A 20,268-nucleotide genomic window follows, 5' to 3' on the forward strand; every position below is an offset into this window, starting at 1 on the left:
CCTATAATTATTATATAATGCCCTTCTTCATCTCTTGTTACAGCCTAGTTTGTCTGATATGAGTATGGCTACTCCAGCTTTCTTTTGAGTTCCAGTAGCACGATAGATAGTTCTCCATCCCCTCACTTTCAATCTGAAGGTGTCCTCAGGTCTAAAATGAGTCTCTTGTATACAGAAAATAGATGGGTCTTGATTTTTTATCCATTCTGATACCCTATGTTTTTTGGTTGGAGCGTTTAGTCCATTCACATTCAGTGTTATTATAGAAAGATATGGGTTTAGAGTCATTGTGATGTCTGTAGGTTAGGTTTCATGTTTGTAGTGATGTCTCTGGTACTTTGTGGTCCTTGCAACATTTCACTCACAGAATGCTCCTTAGGATCTCCTGTAGGGTTGGTTTAGTGGTGATGAATTCCTTCAGTTTTTGTTTGTTGAGGCAGACCTTTATCTCTCCTTCTATTCTGAATGACAGACTTGCTGGCTAAAGAATTCTCGGCTGCATATTTTTTCTGTTCATGACATTGAAGATTTCCTGCCATTCCTTTCTGGCCTGCTGAGTTTCAGTAGATAGATCTGTCACTAGTCTTTGGTCTCCCTTTATATGTTAGAGCATGTTTATCCCTAGCTGCTTTCAGAATTTTCTCTTTATCCTTGTATTTTGCCAGTTTCACTATGGTATATTGCACAGGAGGTCAATTCAACTTATGTCTGAAGTGAGTTCTCTGTGACTCTTGGATTTCAATGCCTTTTTCCTTCCCCAGATCGGGAAAGTTCTCAGCTATGATTTGTTCAAGTACACCTTCAGCCCCTTTCTCTCTCTCTTCCTTTTCTGGAATTCTTATTATACAGATATTGTTGCGCTTCATTGCATCACTGAGTTCTCTAATTCTCCCCTCACACTCTTGGAATTTTTTATCTCTCTTTTTCTCAGCTTCCTCTTTTTCCATAGTTATATCTTCTAATTCATGTATTCCCCCCTCTGCCTCTTCAATCTGAACCGCGGTCCCCTCCATTTTATTGCATCTCATTTATAGCATTTTTTAGCTCCTCCTGTTTCTTAGTCCCTTGTTCTCTGTAGTCATAGATTCTCTGCTGTCCTCTATACTTTTTTCAAGCCCAGCGATTAATGTTATGACGATTATTCTAAATTCATGGTCCGTTAAATTGCTTAAATCATTTTGATGAATTCGTTAGCTGTTGCTACTTCCTGGAGTTTCTTTTGAGGAGAATTATTTTGTTTCGTCATTTTGGATAGTCCCTGGAGTGGTGGGGAACTGCAGGGCACTTCCCCTGTGCTGTCTGGAGTAACTTATGTTGGTGGGTGGGGCCACAGTCAGACCCGATGTCTGCCCCCAGCCCACCACTGGGGCCACAGTCAGACTGGTGTGTACCCTATCTTCCCCTCTCCCAGGGGCAGGACTCACTGTTGAGTGGTGTGGCCCCTGTCTGGACTACTTGCACACTGCCAGGCCTGAGGTGCTGCTTTGATTGAATCTGGCGTATTAGCCGTGGTGGATCCGCAAGGTGCACAGGGGTGGGAGAGGCAGGCTTAGATCACTTTTCCATAGGTGGTCCCCTGCGGGAGGGGTCCTGCAGCACCAGAAGGGAGGCCGACCTGTCAGAGGGATGGATCCACAGCAGCACAGTGTTGGGTGTTTGTGAGGTGCAAGCAAGTTCAGTGAGGGGAACTGGTTCCCTTTGGGATTTCAGCTGGGGGATGGGCGAGGGAGATGGCGCTGGCCAGCGCCTTTGTTCCCCACAGAGCTGAGCTCCGTCTTCCAGGGCTCAACAACTGTCCCCCCTAGCTCCTCTTGCCCTCCCCACTCTCCGAGAGCAGAGCTGTTGACTCTTAAAATTCCAGGTGTTAAGTCCTGCTGGCTCTCAGAACTCACTCTGTCCGGCCCCTCTGCTTTTGCAAGTCAGACTCAGGGGCTCTGCCTTGCTGGGCAGGCTGGCTGCCCCTCCACTGCCCCAGCTCCCTCCCACCAGTCTGTGTAGCCCGCACTGCCTCTCCGTCCTTTCTACCTTCTTCCGTGGACCTCTTTTCTATGCTTGGCTCTGGAGAGCCCATTCTGCTAGTCTTCTGGCAGTTTTCTGCATTATTTAGGCTGATGTGGGTGGAATCTAAGCAATCAGCAGGATGAGGTAAGCCCAGCATCCTCCTACGCCACCATCTTCTCCCCTCTTCAGTCTAATATCTTATTTCCTAATAGAATTATTAATATTAGTTCTTTTGCTAAATTTGGAAATTTGGTAATGTAAATTTGGAGATGTAAATGCTGAATATGCCCAATTAATGTGAAGTAGAGTCCTATCCAAACAAACTTGTTTAACTTAAAATATTTGACACTGTTTCAGTCTTTAAATTTAAATATATTGAAATAAAATAAAATGAAAATGCAATCCTTTAGGTGCACTAAGCACATTCCAAGTGCCTCAGAGTTACATGTGACTGATGGCTAGGACAATGGACAGCAGAGGCAAACATTCCTCATTCACTGCCACCCACCATATCTGATAGTTTTCCCAATCTCTGAACCATGAAGCACTCTAAGAGGTAGACTTACTCAAGATTAAACCATACTTAATGCCACCATGTTGGATTCAGTGCCCTATTTTGGGGCTCCCATAGTATTCAGTGCTTAGACCTTTTAAAGTATTTACCTCATTATGCTATAATAGTGGATTTAATTTTTACTCTTCTTGACTTATTCCAAATTCCATCTGGGCACAAACTTATGTCTTTATTTCCCAGTGGTTCCTCCAAACCTAGAATAGCACCTAGCGCACTGCATTAGGTACTCAATAACTATGTGTTGAAAGAGTAAGGAACAAATTAATGCGAAAATACTGTTGCACTGGTGCAATAACACTTGGCCAAAACAGTTTCTTCTTGCGTGTATGGTACTCAGCCTGTTAGCACTCAGTTGAGGATGGTCTTACCTATATTCAATATTGAGACTGGCAGCTAGTTGAATTTTCACTTCCCGTTGAATTTTACCAATGCTAGGGAAACTCTATTTCGAGCAGGTGCATCCAGCTCATAGAATCAGTTTGTTGTCCAGATAAAGAAACATTCTGATTGAAAGCATGGATCAACCTCAGAGGTGTTCTTTCCTGTCATTTGAGAACAGGAGCTGTGTCTCTACCAAATCCTGTTGGGGTTCAGGCTCAGTAGTGGAAGCAGAGGAAAGAGGTAGCGTAGTCCCTGTAAAGTGAAGATCTAAGAAGAGCACAGTGCAGAAGGCCTGGGGATCAAGCCAATATTCATCAAAGAGCAAGCTGAGAGAGGGCTGGGGCTGAAGAGGAGGGAAACACTCCTCCGAATCACAAAATAAGTACGCCACTGAAGAAGGAGGAGGAGAAGGAGAAGGAGAAAGGGAGAGGAGGGAAGGAAAGAAAGGAAGGAGGAAAATACAAAGCCTTCAGAAGACAGTTTTCACAGATGAGTAGTCCAAGCCAAAAGCATGAATTTTAAAGGGATGTTGAGGATCATGTGCTGGAAGTGTCTGGAACAGAGGTAGATTTCTTATTCCTCCAGGGGATCACAGAGACCCCTCCTGAAATACATGGTTACACCCAAAGCCATATTAGACCTCAAGACCAAAGGACCTGAGGGACAAAAATTGATTGGCAGTGTGACTGAAATGAACAGAAGTAATAGGCCATGCATAAAAAACAGCATTAAACCTGTGCTTTAAAATCCATTTTTATAGACTTGAACAACACAATTCATACCAAAGAGGTATCTGTGTACGGCTCACAATAATGCTTCTCCTGTGGTTGAATTTATGTCTTATCCAACCAGGGAGATAGAGGACAAGGCCTTGGAGGGAGAGGGAGGATGCTCAGGGTGACCATATTTATTGAGAGTGCAAGGGGTGGCCAACTGAACGAAACACCAGATAACAGACAAAACTGGGAATTGTCTCAGGCGACCAGGACATACAATTACCGTGGATGTGTTACCACTTGCAGTCTGAATTGTGTCTCCCCAAAATGCACATATTGAAGCCTTAACCTCCAAAGTAACTGCATTTGTACGTAGGATCTTTAAGGAGGCAGTTAAAGGTGTAATGAGGTCATAAAGGTAGGGCCCTGAGGCCTCACCAGAAGGCAACTCTGTGAACAACTGGGTGTTGGCCTCCAGAACTGTGACAACATGCATTTCTATTATTTAAAGCCACCCCCTTTGTTCTGTGGCCTTCAGTCATGGCAACCTGAGATGACTAATTCCACCACCAAGTCAAATCTTCATTTCCTTGACCAGAGTCACAAACCAGGTAGAAGAGATGATAAGGCCAGTGTTGCTGGCGACTGCCTGGCATGTCCGCATTTTAGGGGGACAGCACTGAAGTGCTTCTGGCTCTGGAGATGAGTTTCTGAATCAAGTGTTCTGTTTTTGTCCAGCTGGTCTTCTCCTTTGAAAAAAAAAAAAGAAAAAAGAAAGGAAACAAAAGTAAAGAAAAGAAAAAAGCCAGGCTTAATCAGATATTCCAAGGATGAAGTCAGGGTTATTCAGTCCAAAATGTGTTCCAGAAAAAGTCAGGAATCGGAAGGCCGAGTCTAGAAGGAGCCAGGGGTAGAGCTGTGACTTTGTTCAAGCAGAAGGCCACCTATTTGGAAGTGGAAAAGGCATGTGTTTCTGTTTGGATAATGGCATTTGTAATGCCCCTCACACGTGTCATGTGTGCTGGGGGTACTAAGCACCCTATTAAGTGGAAGGCACACAAAATGAGTGAGATCTCTTCCCTCTGGTTAAGCAGGATATATGTTTATGACAGAATCTCATAGAGTTATTTAAAACGATGTCTTGATATGGGCAGATGTCCCTGATGGTGTTAAATGTATTTAAAAAGTAAGCCTCAGACCAGTTTGTACCCTGTCTTAAGTATGGAAGCATCTATCAAAATCTCAATATTATAAATATAAATGCATATGCCTGGAAGATTTCAGGTAGCATACACATGAATCTAGTAACTGATTACATCTGGAGAGTAGACTTAGGGCTACAAGTAAGGGGGAAGGAGAGAGTTAATTTCAGTAACGACAGATTATAGTTGGTCCAGAAGAAGTTAATGAATTTGCAGTCTAGTTACAGAAGAGATGAGTAAAAACAAGTGCAGTAAAGCACTCTAAGTGCTAAAACAGAAATATGCATAGGGTTAAGCAAGGCTATGAAGAGGGGAGTGTTCACTTTTATATGGAATGGTCAGAAATGACTTTTCCAGGGGAAGGGATGCATGAGCTAAGTTTTGAAAAAGGGGAAATTAAAAAAGGGAGCGAGGAATCTGCATCATGTGGAGAGAGAACCCGAGCTAGGAAACATCATTGAACATTTAAGAATCTACATGTGGTCCTCTAAGTCCACTCCAGCCAGCTGGATATATGGGGGGCAGTGCAGGGAGATATGGCTGTGGATAAGATTGATGAGGGAGGTAATAATCGGCACTAAGAGTTAATAAACAATGTTGAGAGGTAAATATTGTCCTAAGAGCTTTGTCTTCATGGAGGGCAGTGAGGAAGTTGAGACAAACTTTGGGTAAAGGTTGAGTGGACAACAACACCAAATAGTACATCAAGGATCAGTCCTAACAGGCCTGGGCAGAGTTCTCTGCTTCAACAATTATGAGGTCACTGGTTACCTCTCTTACAGTGTTTCACGAGTTGAAGAGTGACACTCATTCTGGCCAATGGTAGTAAATGACATGGCTGCCAAGCATTTGATTACCTTGGGAGCTCAGGTCTCCTGTAGCTTGAGACACAAGCTCACACAAGGTGAGATGGCCTTTGCCTCACATGTAGACTGGAAATTGCTTAGTGTCCATTATCAGCCAGTGAAGAAAATTGTCTAGAGGAAGTGATAGGGAAGGACACTGACCTTCATCTGGAACCTCCAAAAGCCCATGGTGGCTGGGTCTTCCACAGCTTCATGATGTTTAATCAGATAGGCCTGGAGAATCTGGGGCAGAGGAACCAGATGGCTGAGGGAGGCCAGAAGCAGCAGCCTGGGTCAAACAGCCACTGAATGAAATAGTTCTCTTTTGAGAGTTTTATAGATAGCTTAGAACTTCTTTCCTGTGAGATTTCTGGGGATGGATGTCGAAACATATTCCCATCTGGTTCTACCCAGATCTATTGTTCCCCATAAATAACTACTTGTGCCTTAATTAACATGTCCCACTGAATGCACTTCTGCTTTAAGGTTAGAAACTGGGCTTTCATTGTTCCATACCCTTACTTAATGTACACAAAAATTCCTTGCTAAAGAGACACTGTGATGATACGAAAATATGTCAGCAGAATAAAAGTTGTCAGAAAATACCAAACAATAAACCAAGAAAAGTAGTGTTAGGCATCAGGCCCACTTGGACTCAAATGTTGGCTTTTCCACTTGGCTAGATTATAGGACTTCAAGCCTCCACTGCTCTGCCACAAATTGGGAAGAATGTGTGACCTACCTCATGAATTTTATTTGGACGTCCAGCTGAGATAGGGCATTGAAAGGCCTTAGCATACCATCATGCAGAAAATAAGAACCTGTAAAAGAGCTGTGTCTCATTATTATTTTAAGAATCCATCACTTCATAATTTTATCTGACAAGTTTTGCTTGAAAATGGACTCAATGTAATTTATTTTCAAGTGTGTCGTTAAAGGCCATCTCAGGTTTTAATACATATTACTCATGGTAAGCCATCTGAAATCCTCTGGGCTCTTGAGACCTACTGTTTTTTAAAAATCTGATAATAAAGCACTGACCGTGTATAGGAATCTATTTTTTGTGACTCTGTCCTTAAAGTGTAGTGAATTAATGTATTAACTGTCTCACACCTTAAATGTATGTGAAATATCCTGTTGTAATGATTTGAGTATTGCGTTATAGTAGAAAATGTGATTTTCGTTTTGAGGGTAGATAAGTCCAGATCTGATACCCAGAAGCATTACTGACTACTTCTATGGCCTCACCCAAGGTATTTTAAATTCAAGCTGAGAAACATTGAGTCATCACTATATGCCAGTGCATGTCCAATTTGATTCCTACGATACATGCTTGAAATAGGTACTATTAATCCCATTTCATGAATGAAGACTATGAGAGAGGCATTACATCAATTGCTAAACATCACAAGTAGGGAGTAGAGCTAGGATTTGAACCCAGGTCTGTGAACACTCTTTACCATTTGTACTATGCACTGTCAGTAAAGTAAGGTTAAAGAAACTCACTTTGCACAGTTATTATGAACATTGGTGTTAAATAACAAAAATTCAACCAAGTAAATCCAAAGATCTAACTGGCTTTATCGAACAGTTCATGAATCAGGCAGCATCCCACCCAGCAAAGAATAAGGAGCAACTTCCAGCTTCCAGGAAAGAAAAGGTTTTTAAGGTCAGAGAGGGAAAGGAGACTAGGAAAGTATTAACACAGAAAGCACTGTTTGAGGCAAGGTTGCCCTGCTAAGGGGAACCCAAAGGGTCTTGCATGGGATTTCCTCCTAGTGCTGAGCAGGAAGTTCTAGGCTGGCTGGTTAAAGGTCACGTTCCCAGGGGGTTGAAACCACACGGAAGTTGGGTGCTAAGTCTTGGTTTGCTGATGTGGGGCTCTAACATGAGTGATTCCATTTTGGCGCTGAGTTTTGTTTTTTTTTTTTAAGTTTATTTATTTTGAGAGAGAGAGAGAGAGTGAGTGAGCAAGCACAAGAGAGGGATAGAGAAAAGGGAAGGGAGAATCTGAGCCACCCAGGAGCCCTAATCTGTAGTTTTCTTTTTTACACTAGTGGTAATGCATTTCACAGAGTAAACTGTAAATGTTAACAATTTTTAAATTCTCATTTCGGAGAATCACAGTAATCTGAAATGGACCAAAAAACCAAAACAAACAACAACAACAACAACAAAAACTAGTATGTTGGAACTCATAAAATACTCCTAGGTTTCTAAATATACCTGACAATAAATTGCATAATGTGCTCAGACTCAGTCCTGAGAATGTCCTATATACTTAAAGCATCAAACTTTTAATGAAGAAAAATAGGTCAGTGCTTTCTTCGGTATTGACAGAGAGTGAGCAGAGTCCATGTTTAAATTTCTGTCTGATGACACATTTTACCCACTGCTCATTTTGTGTGAAATGAGGAAAAAGGAACAGTTCTCTTGGAATTTTTAATCAGCTGCACAAGGAGTTTCTGTGCATCCTCATGCCTTTCTTATTCAAGAAACGAAAAGTATGTTCACCCTGTTTTCTTCTCTACTTTCCCTCCCCTCATACTGGACATTTTATTCTTCAGGTTTTCCACCCTGTCCTTACCATTTCTACTTCGGATAAAACTTAATGAGTACTTTACATGAGAGTGAAAAACTAACACCATTTGCAAATATGTCAGATTATGCCAAATAAGATGGCAGTTTGCCATACGTTTTATTCTTTAATATTTATTATTTTTTTCAAGTTTATTTATTTATTTTGAGAGAGAGAAAGAGCACATGTGGGGAAGGGGTAGAGAAGAAGGAGAGAGAGAATCCCGAGCAGGCTCCATGCCTTCAGCACAGAGCCCTAAGTGGGGCTCAGACTCATGAACCCTGAGATCATGACCTGAGCCTAAATTAAGAGTCCATCAATCAGCCCACTGAACCACCAGTCACCCCTGCCACACATATTTTAAATGGCACTTAACTATTAGTATTGCTGTGTTTGTTCACCTTCAGAAATAGGAAAATAGCTATAACGATAGATTTTACTTTACGCCAAAACAATTCAAAGAACTGAAAATTAGTGATCTTTCCCCCATCCCTGTCAAGTCCTCAGGTTCAATCAATACTAGATAATCCAGACTAACAGAGAGAAGATGTGGTGTTGGACAGTGACAGGTGTTTCTCCCAATCTCTCTGGGGTGGGCTTCCCCTGCCCATACATTCAAAATCCTGTCCGTGTAACCACACCCCACCACGGCCTGGGTCTCCCACAGATTTCCCAAACAGCCAAAGAAAAAGACAAGTGTTCAGTATTTCCCAAGGAGCAAAAATAAGCCCAGTCTCAGTTCATGTATAATTTTGGATTTAGTGTGCCCAGCAATCAGAGATTGCCCCTTAACACGCCCCCAGTAGGTGAATATGCAGTTAGGACATCTGATTAGGGTTAAGCCAGAGGACGTGCTCACCATCCAAAAGTGTAGATATGTTGGAATTTTCAAAGTGTGCTTTATCTCGTACTCCCCACCTCTGCCAGAAATCAACACCCCAGCTTATTTGCAACCTATAATTAATAACTGAAATAGCCAAAGTAAGCTCTTTTTTTTATTTTTATTTTTTTTGAAATTTGCACATACAGGTTTTATTTTGATACAGATAGTTTTGTAAATATAAAAGGAGAATCTCAGGTAAGCACACAATTAATAGCCTCATTTTTTCTTTTTTTTTTCAATACATGAAGTTTATTGTCAAATTGGTTTCCATACAACACCCAGTGCTTTATAGTAAGCTCTTTTTTGATTCAGATTTAGATTCTGTTTTTATATATGTCTACGTATTTTGGAAAATCAGCTAAAATGTTAAGTATTTGTCTAACATATTCTAAGTTAGCATTTTCTCCCCTTCTTCCCTCCCTTCCTTCAGTTTTTCCTCCCTTCTTCTCTTTTACTGCTTTCCCCATTCTCTTTCCTTCTATTTCCTCCTTTTTACCCTTTCTGCCTTCCTGTCTTCCTATCAGCATTTTATTATATAGTGTGGTATTTTATACTAAAAGATTATACTAGTTATTTTACACTAAATGATCAGGCAAGATGTTATCAAAGGACTCTTAATGCAGCTGACCAACTGGCCATTTAGCCTACTCAGGAAAAGCTAATCAAGGAAACCTTAAAATGATATATTTTAATGTTTATTTTTGAGAGAGAGAGAGAGAGAGAGAGAGAGAGAGAGAGAGAGACAGGGCATGAGCGGGGAAGGGGCAGAGGGAGGCGGAGACATAGAACCGGAAGCAGGCTCCAGGCTCTGAGCTGTCAGTACAGAGCCCCATGTGGGGCTTGAACCCACGAACCATGAGATCATGACCTGAGCCAAGGTCAGACACTCACCCGACTGAGCCACCCAGGCACCCCAAAATGATATTTTTAAAATACTAGACAAATCTTTGGTGTAGTTTGACCATATACTGAAGAAAATAAAAATATGTCATGTGTTTTTTTTTCCATTCTAATGTAGATTTGTGGCCATACTTCAGAAAGCAGGACATCTTGAGATTCACAATTTTCTTCAGATTATAAGATTTTGTTAAGGAAACTAAGCAGATAAAATGACCTTGCCTACAAAGTTTGTGTGAGACAGACAGGAAGAGACTGTTAATTTCCCTATTATTTTCATCATGGAGTTGCTAACATTGAAATGCTGTACATAGTTTTGTCCATTGACACTGTGCTTGAAGCACTGTTCATCTCCTTTCTGCATCACTAGTCCCATAGGTGACAATATTTCAAAGTACACTCTTACATGAAAGTCAGGGCAAATGAGCTAAAGCCAGGATGCTGTTGATTTACCAAGGCTGATCTTCTTCTCCCAAAATTCAAGAGCTACTTGTCTTTGTAACTGCCAGTGTAGGGACACATCTTTCCTCACTTAGAAACACTCACGTAGGGGCGCCTGGGTGGCGCAGTCGGTTAAGCGTCCGACTTCAGCCAGGTCACGATCTCGCGGTCCGTGAGTTCGAGCCCCGCGTCAGGCTCTGGGCTGATGGCTCGGAGCCTGGAGCCTGTTTCCGATTCTGTGTCTCCCTCTCTCTCTGCCCCTCCCCCGTTCATGCTCTGTCTCTCTCTGTCCCAAAAATAAATAAAAAATGTTGAAAAAAAAAAAAAAAAAGAAACACTCACGTAGTACTAGATCATTATCAGGCAAGACAGCATATGAATCTTAAGTTACCACAGATGGACGCTCACTGTGCAATTTGCTCTGTAGTCATTTGGAGGGTCAAGTAGGAAATAAATCTTGGATTTCTCTTGATTCAAGTAAGGGCTATAAAGAGGATTCAAATGTCAGTGTTCTTTTTGCAGGTACCAATATCTTTTAAGTTTTAAAATTGATACTCCATTTAAATATGAATAAATTCATAGATTTTGATCATTGGTTTCCCCCTAGTGCTAAGCAGTTTTCAGAGGTGGTCATGTTATGATTGGCAAGGGGACACATGTCAAGTAGAAGGATGAAACATTGACATCTCAGTAAACACAGGCTGATAGGGACGATGGGAGCCACTCCCTTTATGTTTAATGTGAAATATATAATCGTGAGCTTTAGAAGAGCCAGTGCTCAGGGAGGAGCCAAGATGGCAGAACAGCATGGAAGTTTTTGTGTGTCTTGCATCCATGAAATACAGCCAGACCAACACTAAACTATCCTGCACACCTAGAAAACTGATCTGAGGATTAACACAACAATCTGCACAACCTGAACCACAGAATCCAGCAGGTATGTGGTGCAGAGAGGTGAACTTGGGAAGAGAGAAGCGCAGGGAGCCACTTTTGCAGGGATGTCTACTCTAGCCACTGTTATTCAACATAGTATTGGAAGTCTTAGCCTGTGCAGTCAGACAACACAAAGAAATAAAAGGCATCCAGATTGTCCAGGAGGAGGTCTGGCCTTCACTCTTCACAGATGACATGATACTGTATATGGAAAACCCAAAAGATTCCACCAAAAAACTGCTAGAACTGATTCATGAATTCAGCAAAGTGGCAGGATATAAAATCAATGCACAGAAGTCATTTGTATTCCTATTTACCAACAATAAAGCAACAGTAAGTGAAATCAGGGAATCAATTGCATTTACAATTGCATCAAAATCAAAGAGGTGAAAAACTATAGAAAGCTTATGAAAGAAATTGATGAAGACATAAAAAAATGGAAAAAGATTCCATGCTCCTGGATACGAAGAACAAATATTGTTAAAAAGTCAGTATTACCCAAAACAATCTACATATTCAGTGAAATCCCATCAAAATAACACCAGCATTCTTCACAGAGCTATAACAAATAATCCTAAAATTTGTATGGAACCAGAAAAGACCTCGAATAGCCAAAAGAGTCTTAAAAAAGAAAACCAAATCAGGAGGCATCACAATCCCAGACTTCAAGCTATACTGCAAAGCTGTAATCATCAAGACAGTATGGTACATGGACAAAAACAGACACTGAGATCAGTGGAACAGAATAGAGAACCCAGAAATGGACCCACAAACGTATGGCCAACTAATCTTTGACAAAGCAGGAAGGAATATCCAATGGAATAAAGACAGTCTCTTCAGCAAGTGGTGCTGGGAAAACTGGACAGCGACATGCAGAAGAATGAACCTGGACCACTTTCTTACACCAGACACAAAAATAAACTCAAAATGGATGGAAGACCTCAATGTAAGACAGGAGGCCATCAAAATCATCAATGAGAAAGCAGGAAAAAACCTTTCTGACCTCAGCTGCAGCAATTTCTTACTCAACACGTCTCTGGAGGCAAGGGAAACAAAAGCAAAAATGAACTACTGGGACCTCATCAAAATGAAAACTTTTGCACAGTGAAGGAAACAATCAGCAAAACTAAAAGGCAACTGATGGATTGGGAGAAGATATTTGCAAATGACATATCAGATAAAAGGTGAGTATCCAAAATCTGTAAAGAACTTATGAAACTCAACACCCAAAAGACAAATAATCCAGTGAAGAAATGGGAAAAAGATATGAATAGACACTTCTCCAAAGAAGACATCCAGATGGGCAACTGACACATGAAAAATGCTCAACATCACTCATCATCAGGGAAATACAAATCAAAACCACGAGACTCCACCTTACACCTGTCAGAATGGCTAACATGAACAACTCAGGCAACAACAGATGTTGGCGAGGATGCAGAGAAAGAGGATCTCTTTTGCATTGTTGGTGGGAATGCAAGCTGGTACAGCCACTCTAGAAAACAGTATGGAAGTTTCTCAAAAAATTAAAAATAGCACTATCCTATGACCTAGCAATTGCACTACTAGGTATTTATCCAAGGGATACAGGTATGCTGTTTTGAAGGAACATATGCACCCCAATGTTTACAGCAGCACTATCAACAATAGCCAAATTATGGAAAGAGCCCAAATGTCCACTGATGGATGAATGGATAAAGAAGAAGTGGTGTATACATATGTATACAGTGGAGTATTACTGGGCAGTCAAAAAGCATGAAATCTTGCTATTTGCAACTACGTGGATGGAACTGGAGGGTATTATGCTAAGCGAAATTAGAGAAAGACAAATATCATATGACTTCACTCATATGAGGACTTTAAGAGACAAAACAGATGAACATAAGGGAAAGGAAGCAAAAATAATATAAAAACACGGGGAGGAAGCATAAGAGACTCTTAAATATGGCGAACAAACAGAGGGTTACTGGAGGGGTTGTGGGAGTGGGGATGGGCTAAATGGGGAAGGGGCATTAAGGAATCTACTCCTGAAATCATTGTTGCACTACATGCTAATTTGGATGTAAATAAAAAAATACAATTGAAAAAAAAAAAGAACCAGTGCTTTCATGAAAGTGAATGATCTTTTTTCTTTGTTTCTGCTCTCTGTGATGAAGCTGAAGTTGAAAATGGTTACTCTGGAAAAGCTACCCTAAGCCTTTCTTCAGGTTGATTTTAGACAGGTAGTTAAAAGTCTTGAGTGAAAAAGAGGTGTAAAACAATATAAAATAGAAGCGGGATGTAATCTGCAAGAGTTTGACACAGTTAATCAAGTACATCCTGGCCTCTTTCACCTCGGGAAAAAAATAGAGTTTAATAGATTTAGAATAAGTTAGAAAAAAATATCTAAGTAGACTGAGACCCATTAATTGAGCAACACTTGTGTGTTTGTGGCAACCTTGATTGTAGCTGTTTGAATGTTGGCTAAGTAGCATCCAAATATTGGCATTTAAAAAATAGGCGTTATTAAATTCAGATTGCTGTAATTAACATATAATCACATAATATTTAGCAACATTCATTCATACCACTTTTAAGACTCTGTTTTATATAATTTAAGATGACATCAATTGCAAGATTCTCTATTTTATGAACGACTAAGTAAAACCGAACGTCTGCCAAATAAAATATCACACAAAGATAATTTTGCATGCTGCATGAATTATTGGCACAGACTCTTACTGCTTAGAAATTACTTTCCTCTGCTCTAAGGATCTGGGTGGTTTCCCCCAACTTTCACCATGGTGCCTACCACGTTTGAGGCAGTTTTTCATGTTTCTCATCAACAGAATATATCACAGCTTCATCTACTCACAAGTGTCTTCCTTTGTTCAATCCTATAAAGCATTTTTCATTGTTTTGAAAGAAAATGTGGAATTGTGGTTATTATCCCAAGATACTGGCTTCACTCACTTCCCATGTTATTTTGAATAAGGAGAACCTTTTATATTTCTATGAAGAAATACCATGTGATCTTTTAATACATTTTAAATAAAACTCCACAGGGGTAGTTGACTATGTTCATAGCTCTAGAAATGTGAGTAGCTATGACCTAGTCCATCCTTGTAGGAAAAGAAAACAATGGCATGACTGCTTCCTGGTCCAAAAGAGCTGTAAGCATCATGGATTTTAAGATGGATCCTAGGGGCATCTGGGTGGCTCAGTAGGTTAAACATCTGACTTCGGCTCAGTTCATGATCTCATGGTTTGTGAGTTCGAAACCCATGTGGGGCTCTGCACTGATAGCACGGAGCCTGCTTTAGATTCTCTCCCTGCCTCTCCCCCACTCTCACTCTCGCCCTCTCACAATAAACTTAAAAAGATGTATCCTTGTTTCAGAGATTTAAAAACCAAAAGTTATGTTTTAGAATCAATGAAAAGAGTACTTAATGAAAGTATATCTTCACATGAGAAAAATATAGCCATCTATATATAATAAGTACTCTGAGAGCTTAGATGTATGAAGGAGAAAACCATAAAAAAGTATTCCAAGCCACCAGGGAGTGCTTGAAAGCACAGTGCCCCAGAGAAAGTGAACGCATTCTAGAACGCTTGCTGCAAATTCAAATCTGTAAAGATATGTCAATATAAAGGGACAGTAAGCTATAGAACAGACTGCTTGTACTTTGCTAAAAGCATTAGGGTGACAAATAGTAGGGTCAAGAGAGAGAAAGTGAGGAAGGCAATGTTGGCAATTGCTTGTTATCAATTACTGGGAAATAAATATCTGGAACAAATCAAGTACAGTCCCCTGAAAAGTATAATCTAAGTCAGGTGTTAGCAGACTTTTTCTTTAAAGGCCAGGTGGTAAATATTTTAGGATTTGTTGGCCACATACATTCTCCATGATATACACTTGTTTTATTTTTGACCACTTTCAAAAAACATAAAAACCCTTATTGACTCAGGGCCCCACAGTGAGATGGCTGGCTAGATTTGTCTGTCTGGCCTCAGTCTGCAGACCCCAGTTTATCAGTGGTTGTCAAATTTTAGCATGCACCAGCATCATCTGGAGGGTTTTCAAAAACCGACTGCCACCCCAAGAGTTTTGGATTCAGAAGTTCTGGGATAGAAATGGAAACTTTGTATTTCTAACACATTCCTGGTTACTGCTGATGCTGCAGATCCAGGAACATACTTGGAAAATTATTGGTGTGGTGGTAACAAGGGGCTTGGGAGCAGAACTTTTAGATTCATGTCCTTACCCTTTCACTCACCACCTGTGAGAACTTGGGCAACTTTCTGAACTTTATTAAAATCCCAGCTTCCTCAGCTGTAGACTAGAGAGAGCCTCCTTTTCTGGGTTTCTATGAAGTTTATTTTTTTATTAATTTTTGTAAACAATCCAGTATATTTAACATACAGTGTTATATTAGTCTCAGGCATACAATATAGTGATTGAACAATTCTATAACATCACTCAGTGATCATCATAAGCGTGTTCTTAATCCCCTTCACCTATTTCACCCATCCCCCCACCTACCTCTCCTCTGGGGACCATCAGTTTGTTCTCTGTAGTTAAGAGTCTGCTTCTTGGTGTGTCTCTTTATTTCTCTCTCGATTCCCTTTGCTCTGGAGACCATCAGTTTGTTCTCTGTTAAGAGTCTGCTTCTTGGTGTGTCTCTTTATTTCTCTCTCAATTCCCTTTGCTCAGTCGTTTAGTTTCTTAAACCCCACATACAAGTGAAATCATGTGGTATTTGTCTTCCTCTGACTGACTTATTTCACTTAGCATTATACCGTCTAGCTCCATCCATGTCATTGCAAATGGCAGGATTCCATTCTTTTTTATGGCTAAGTAATAATCCATTGTATATATATACACCACCTCTTCTTTATCCATTCATCAGTTGATGGATACTTAGGCTGCTTCCATAATTTGTCTACCCTAAATAATGCTGTAATAAATATCAGGTGCACATAACCCTTTGAATTAGTGTTTTTGTATTTTGGGGGTATGGACTTCTGTGAAGTTTAAATAAGACAATATTTGTAGAGCTTTTAGCACAGTGCTTCACACAGAGTACTTGCTACATAAATGCTTGTGATTATTAATCCCATCAGGTGGAAAACCATGTTGCGGGAGCCCAACATGGAATGAAAAAAGGCGTTACAACCTTTTACTTTATATTGATTTCTTTGAGGTGAGGAAAAATATAAGTGAGAAAGTTTAAAGGAAGGACCAGAGGTGCCTGGATGACTCAGTCAGTTGAGCATCTGATTCCTTGTTTTGGCTCAGGTCATGATCTTGTGGTTCGTGAGGCTCACACAGGGCTGTGTGCTGACAGGGTGGAGCCTGCTTGAGATTCTGTCTCCCTCTCTGTGCCCTTCCCTCTCCCTCCCTCCCTCTCTCTCTCTTCCCCTCTCTCAAAAATAAACATTAAAAAAAAAAAAAGTCCCAACAGGAAGTAGGGATATAGGCATTTCGGGAAAACATACTAGATTCTCTCACGTGTGAAAAGGTATGGCATTTTTCTGAAGATGAATTCATGAAATAAATGGCTAGATTTGTAGTCCACGACTGAATGTTGTGATCACGTGTGTACTGAGCAGGCTGTTGAGGAAGTGTCACAGCTGAGAGGTTCTTGTGTAGCAGAAACATGGAACTCATTTCTCATGATGACACATGGAGTTAAGCAGCTGCTGCTCTTCTGTTGTCCTAACACTCCCAACTGCTCAGAGGGTGCTTGAGCCATGTCTCTGCTACCTGGTGCAACCGTTAGAGAGTTGTGAACACTCCTGCTGGTTCTGTTCAGAGTTGATTCCTGGACGGTAATGCCAATAAAGAAGTACACAGCGCAGCTATCAAAGGCACCTGTGGGAGTTGGTGGAAGTTGGTCCATCTCTAGCAAGACACAGATAAAAGGAGTGGGTTCCCCATGTTAAGGAGGTGGCCTCTCCTGTAGTGTGCTTGGTACTTATTCTTTCATGTGAAGCATATTCCTTTGTCTCCTCATTTTCCTTGACTTTCTGTGTTTGGTTCCATGAATTAGGCTGAACTGGTACTTCTAAACTTGAAGGAATGATCTTTCTGTGGTCATCTCCTGCAAATACTGTGTGTGCCTGCTGACTTTGGCTGGCCGGTTGAAATTGCCTGTCATGGTCTGGGAGTACCAAGGCTTTCTGAGTTAGGGCTACCCTGGAGGAATGAGTGGAGCTAGAGTGGGCATTGCCCAGGGAGGTCCTTGGGCTTTCTATGCAGAGGGCCCCTGCGAGAACACGTGAAGCTGAAGTGAGTATAAGCCAAGGGTCTTGGAGTGCCTTGAACTAGGGGTACCCTGGCGGTTTCCTGAGTGCTTCACACAGGGGGTGCCCTAGTAGAACCGTGGGATCAGAGGCACGTGTGTGGGGGAGGGGCTCCTGGGGCACTCCATTCAAGGGCCTCTGGCTGGAGCCAAAACAGACATGGATAAGGAGGTTCTGGGGCACTCCGCACCAGCAGTACTCTGGAAGTTGTCTGGAACCAACATTGTATGCACCTAGAATGTTACGGGGTGCTTTGCATCTTTGTCACCTTGGTGAGATGGCTGGAGCTCTAGTGATCACGGACCAGGGGTGTCCTATTGTATGCCATGTGGGCGTTGCCTAGGTAGAACAGGTAAGGCTGGTGTGGGCTTGGAGCCTACGAGTCACTGAGGTGGTAGGCTGGTAAGGAGGCCAGGACAGTGTTCTTGTCTTTGTTCTTAAGCTGTGTGAGGGGGTGGGGATGTAAACCATAGTATTTGCCAGCCCCTTCCACCTGGAGAAGGTTTCAGGAGATCCCCTGGCCATTCTCAAGGACCTTTATATTCTAGTTGTTCTTTGAAATCACGGCTTTTTTTTTCTGTGTCCCAGGATATCTGGGGCTGTTGTGGGCTAGGGATCCAGGGCTCACTGAAGCAGAAGGTTGGCTATGACACCCAGACTCTTTCCTGTCCACACCATCAAGTTGGAGTGGGAATGCAAACATTGGCCTTCATCAGCCCCTCTGACCTAGAGAGAGTCCCAGTAACTCCTCCACCATATGGCAAGAGTCTGGGTTGGATTCTGCTTCCTTTATATTATAGTTTACATTGGGGCACCTGGGTGGCTCAGTCAGTTGAACATCAACGTCAGCTCAGGTCGTGATCTCACAGTTCGTGGGTTCGAGCCCCATGTCAGGCTCTGTGCTGACAGCTCAGAGCCTGGAGCCTGCTTTGTTCTGTGTCTCCCTCTCCCTTTGCCCCTTCCCTACTCTCACTCTCTTTCTGTCTCTCTCTCTCAAAAATGAATAAACATTTTTAAAAATGTAAAAAAAAAAGTTATATTCTAGTTTTAAGCTATAGCTTTTCTTATTTTCCAAAGCCGAGAAGTCTGCTCACAGTTTCTTCAGTACTATCCCTCCCCACTGTGAATGGTAGTGTTGAAGGTGGGCAATTCCTTTATTACTATGTCCATTTCTCTTACTGTTATCTTATTAAGTGGTTTATCTCTTGTGCAGAAGCTGTTCAGTTATCCCTCAGTTCTTCAGGAGAAATTGCTCTATAAATAGGTGTAGGTTTGGTGCATCCATGGAGGAAGGGAGTTTAGGGTCTTCCTGAGTCACCATCTTGGACCACAGCTTCATCAATGCATCTTTTTTAATCATTAAAATGACCCCTAGTGGAACCTTTTAATATTGAATAATATTGAATATTGAACTAAATACAGAATAATTTAGTTCTGGGATTTTTGTTGTTGTTAATTCTTTGATAATTTCTTACGGTTTTTCTGTATGTGTTCTTTTTCTGGATTTATGCTTAGTCGGATATTGGACTTTTTAAATTGATCCTTAAATTTGTTTTCCTTCTTATCTGATCTGCTTGCTCATTTTTCTCTTCTACTTTCTACGAGATTGTTTTCAGTATTACCTTCTCATTCTTCTATAGAGTTTTAAAAGTTCACATACCACATTTTGAATTTCCAAATCTCATTCATGCTATAGAATTGTTTCTTTTTTACTGTGTCGTGTTCTTAATTATCATCTGAAACCTATGACAATATTAATCAACCTTTTATTGATTTTTGGTTTTGGTGGTGGTTCTCTGTATTGTTTCTGCCTCTCCAGACATTAAATAAATGTTGTTTCCTTGTTTGTTTTGGTATTTCTCTTTCATATTAAAGGAATTCAAGAAATGACTAATATTCCTCAAAGTCTCCTTCTATTTAACTGTGAGCCATTAAAATCTGATTGGAGGATTTATCATAAATGTAGTGAGACTGTGGAATTGTGGGTTTCCCCTGACCATGTCATTAAGCTCCCCAAATATAAATATATTTAGTGGCTTTCCCTTGGGCTAATTTGTCCAAGTACTAATGTTGCAAACATGCCCCTTGCATTACACCTAGCTTCCAGCATTTTGAAAGCTGAATGGAGGAATTGGGCTAGAAATAACACTGTTCAGTATGTAGACTTTTACTTAATCCCCCTATATTTACCTGCCTAAATTTAGAACAATTTTGGTTCAAAATCTCAAGGAATGCAAACCTCTGATATCCTCCTCAGGTTACTTGTCCCCTCACCTCTATTCTTTCTTAGTAGTGGAGTTTCAGGTAAGCGCATCAGGTAGAAAACTAGATTTCCCCAAATTCCTTACAACTGTTTCTGTGTGATTATTAAGTTATTACAGTTAGATGTATTTGCCCATTTTGAATGGAAGAAGTGGACTCCACTTTCCTTTGGCAACTATTAACACTGTCAAGATTAGAATCTTATAGATTATATCTCCAGTTCCTAGTTCCCTGAGTCTCATAAAGTGGGCTTTTCTCACCTATTGGTGA

The 20,268-nt window shown here is 41.0% G+C and overlaps 1 protein-coding gene and 1 long non-coding RNA gene across 3 annotated transcripts in view; one reads left to right on the forward strand and one right to left on the reverse strand.

Moving 5' to 3' along the window:
• LOC109260377 (uncharacterized) overlaps positions 1-20,268 on the forward strand; it is a 51,242-nt gene that overhangs the window by 24,560 nt on the left and 6,414 nt on the right. Inside the window, exon 1 of one of the 2 annotated variants that reach the window (XR_002076979.2) lies at positions 1,906-2,145. The exons of the other annotated variant lie outside the window; for it this stretch is intronic. This is a non-coding gene — a long non-coding RNA (uncharacterized LOC109260377). Of the gene's footprint in view, positions 1-1,905; positions 2,146-20,268 lie in introns of those variants that run through there. 2 annotated transcript variants of the gene reach the window in all.
• LOC109260374 (guanylate cyclase soluble subunit alpha-2-like) overlaps positions 6,462-20,268 on the reverse strand; it is a 106,066-nt gene continuing 92,259 nt past the window's right edge. Inside the window, exon 4 of the mRNA XM_019438538.2 lies at positions 6,462-6,540. The gene's annotated coding sequence lies outside the window, so the exon portion shown is untranslated. The remainder of the gene's footprint in view (positions 6,541-20,268) is intronic.

Source organism: Panthera pardus, unplaced genomic scaffold (assembly GCF_024362965.1).
Source record: "Panthera pardus isolate Hobbes unplaced genomic scaffold, ASM2436296v1 HiC_scaffold_12, whole genome shotgun sequence".
Taxonomy (NCBI): domain Eukaryota; kingdom Metazoa; phylum Chordata; class Mammalia; order Carnivora; family Felidae; genus Panthera; species Panthera pardus.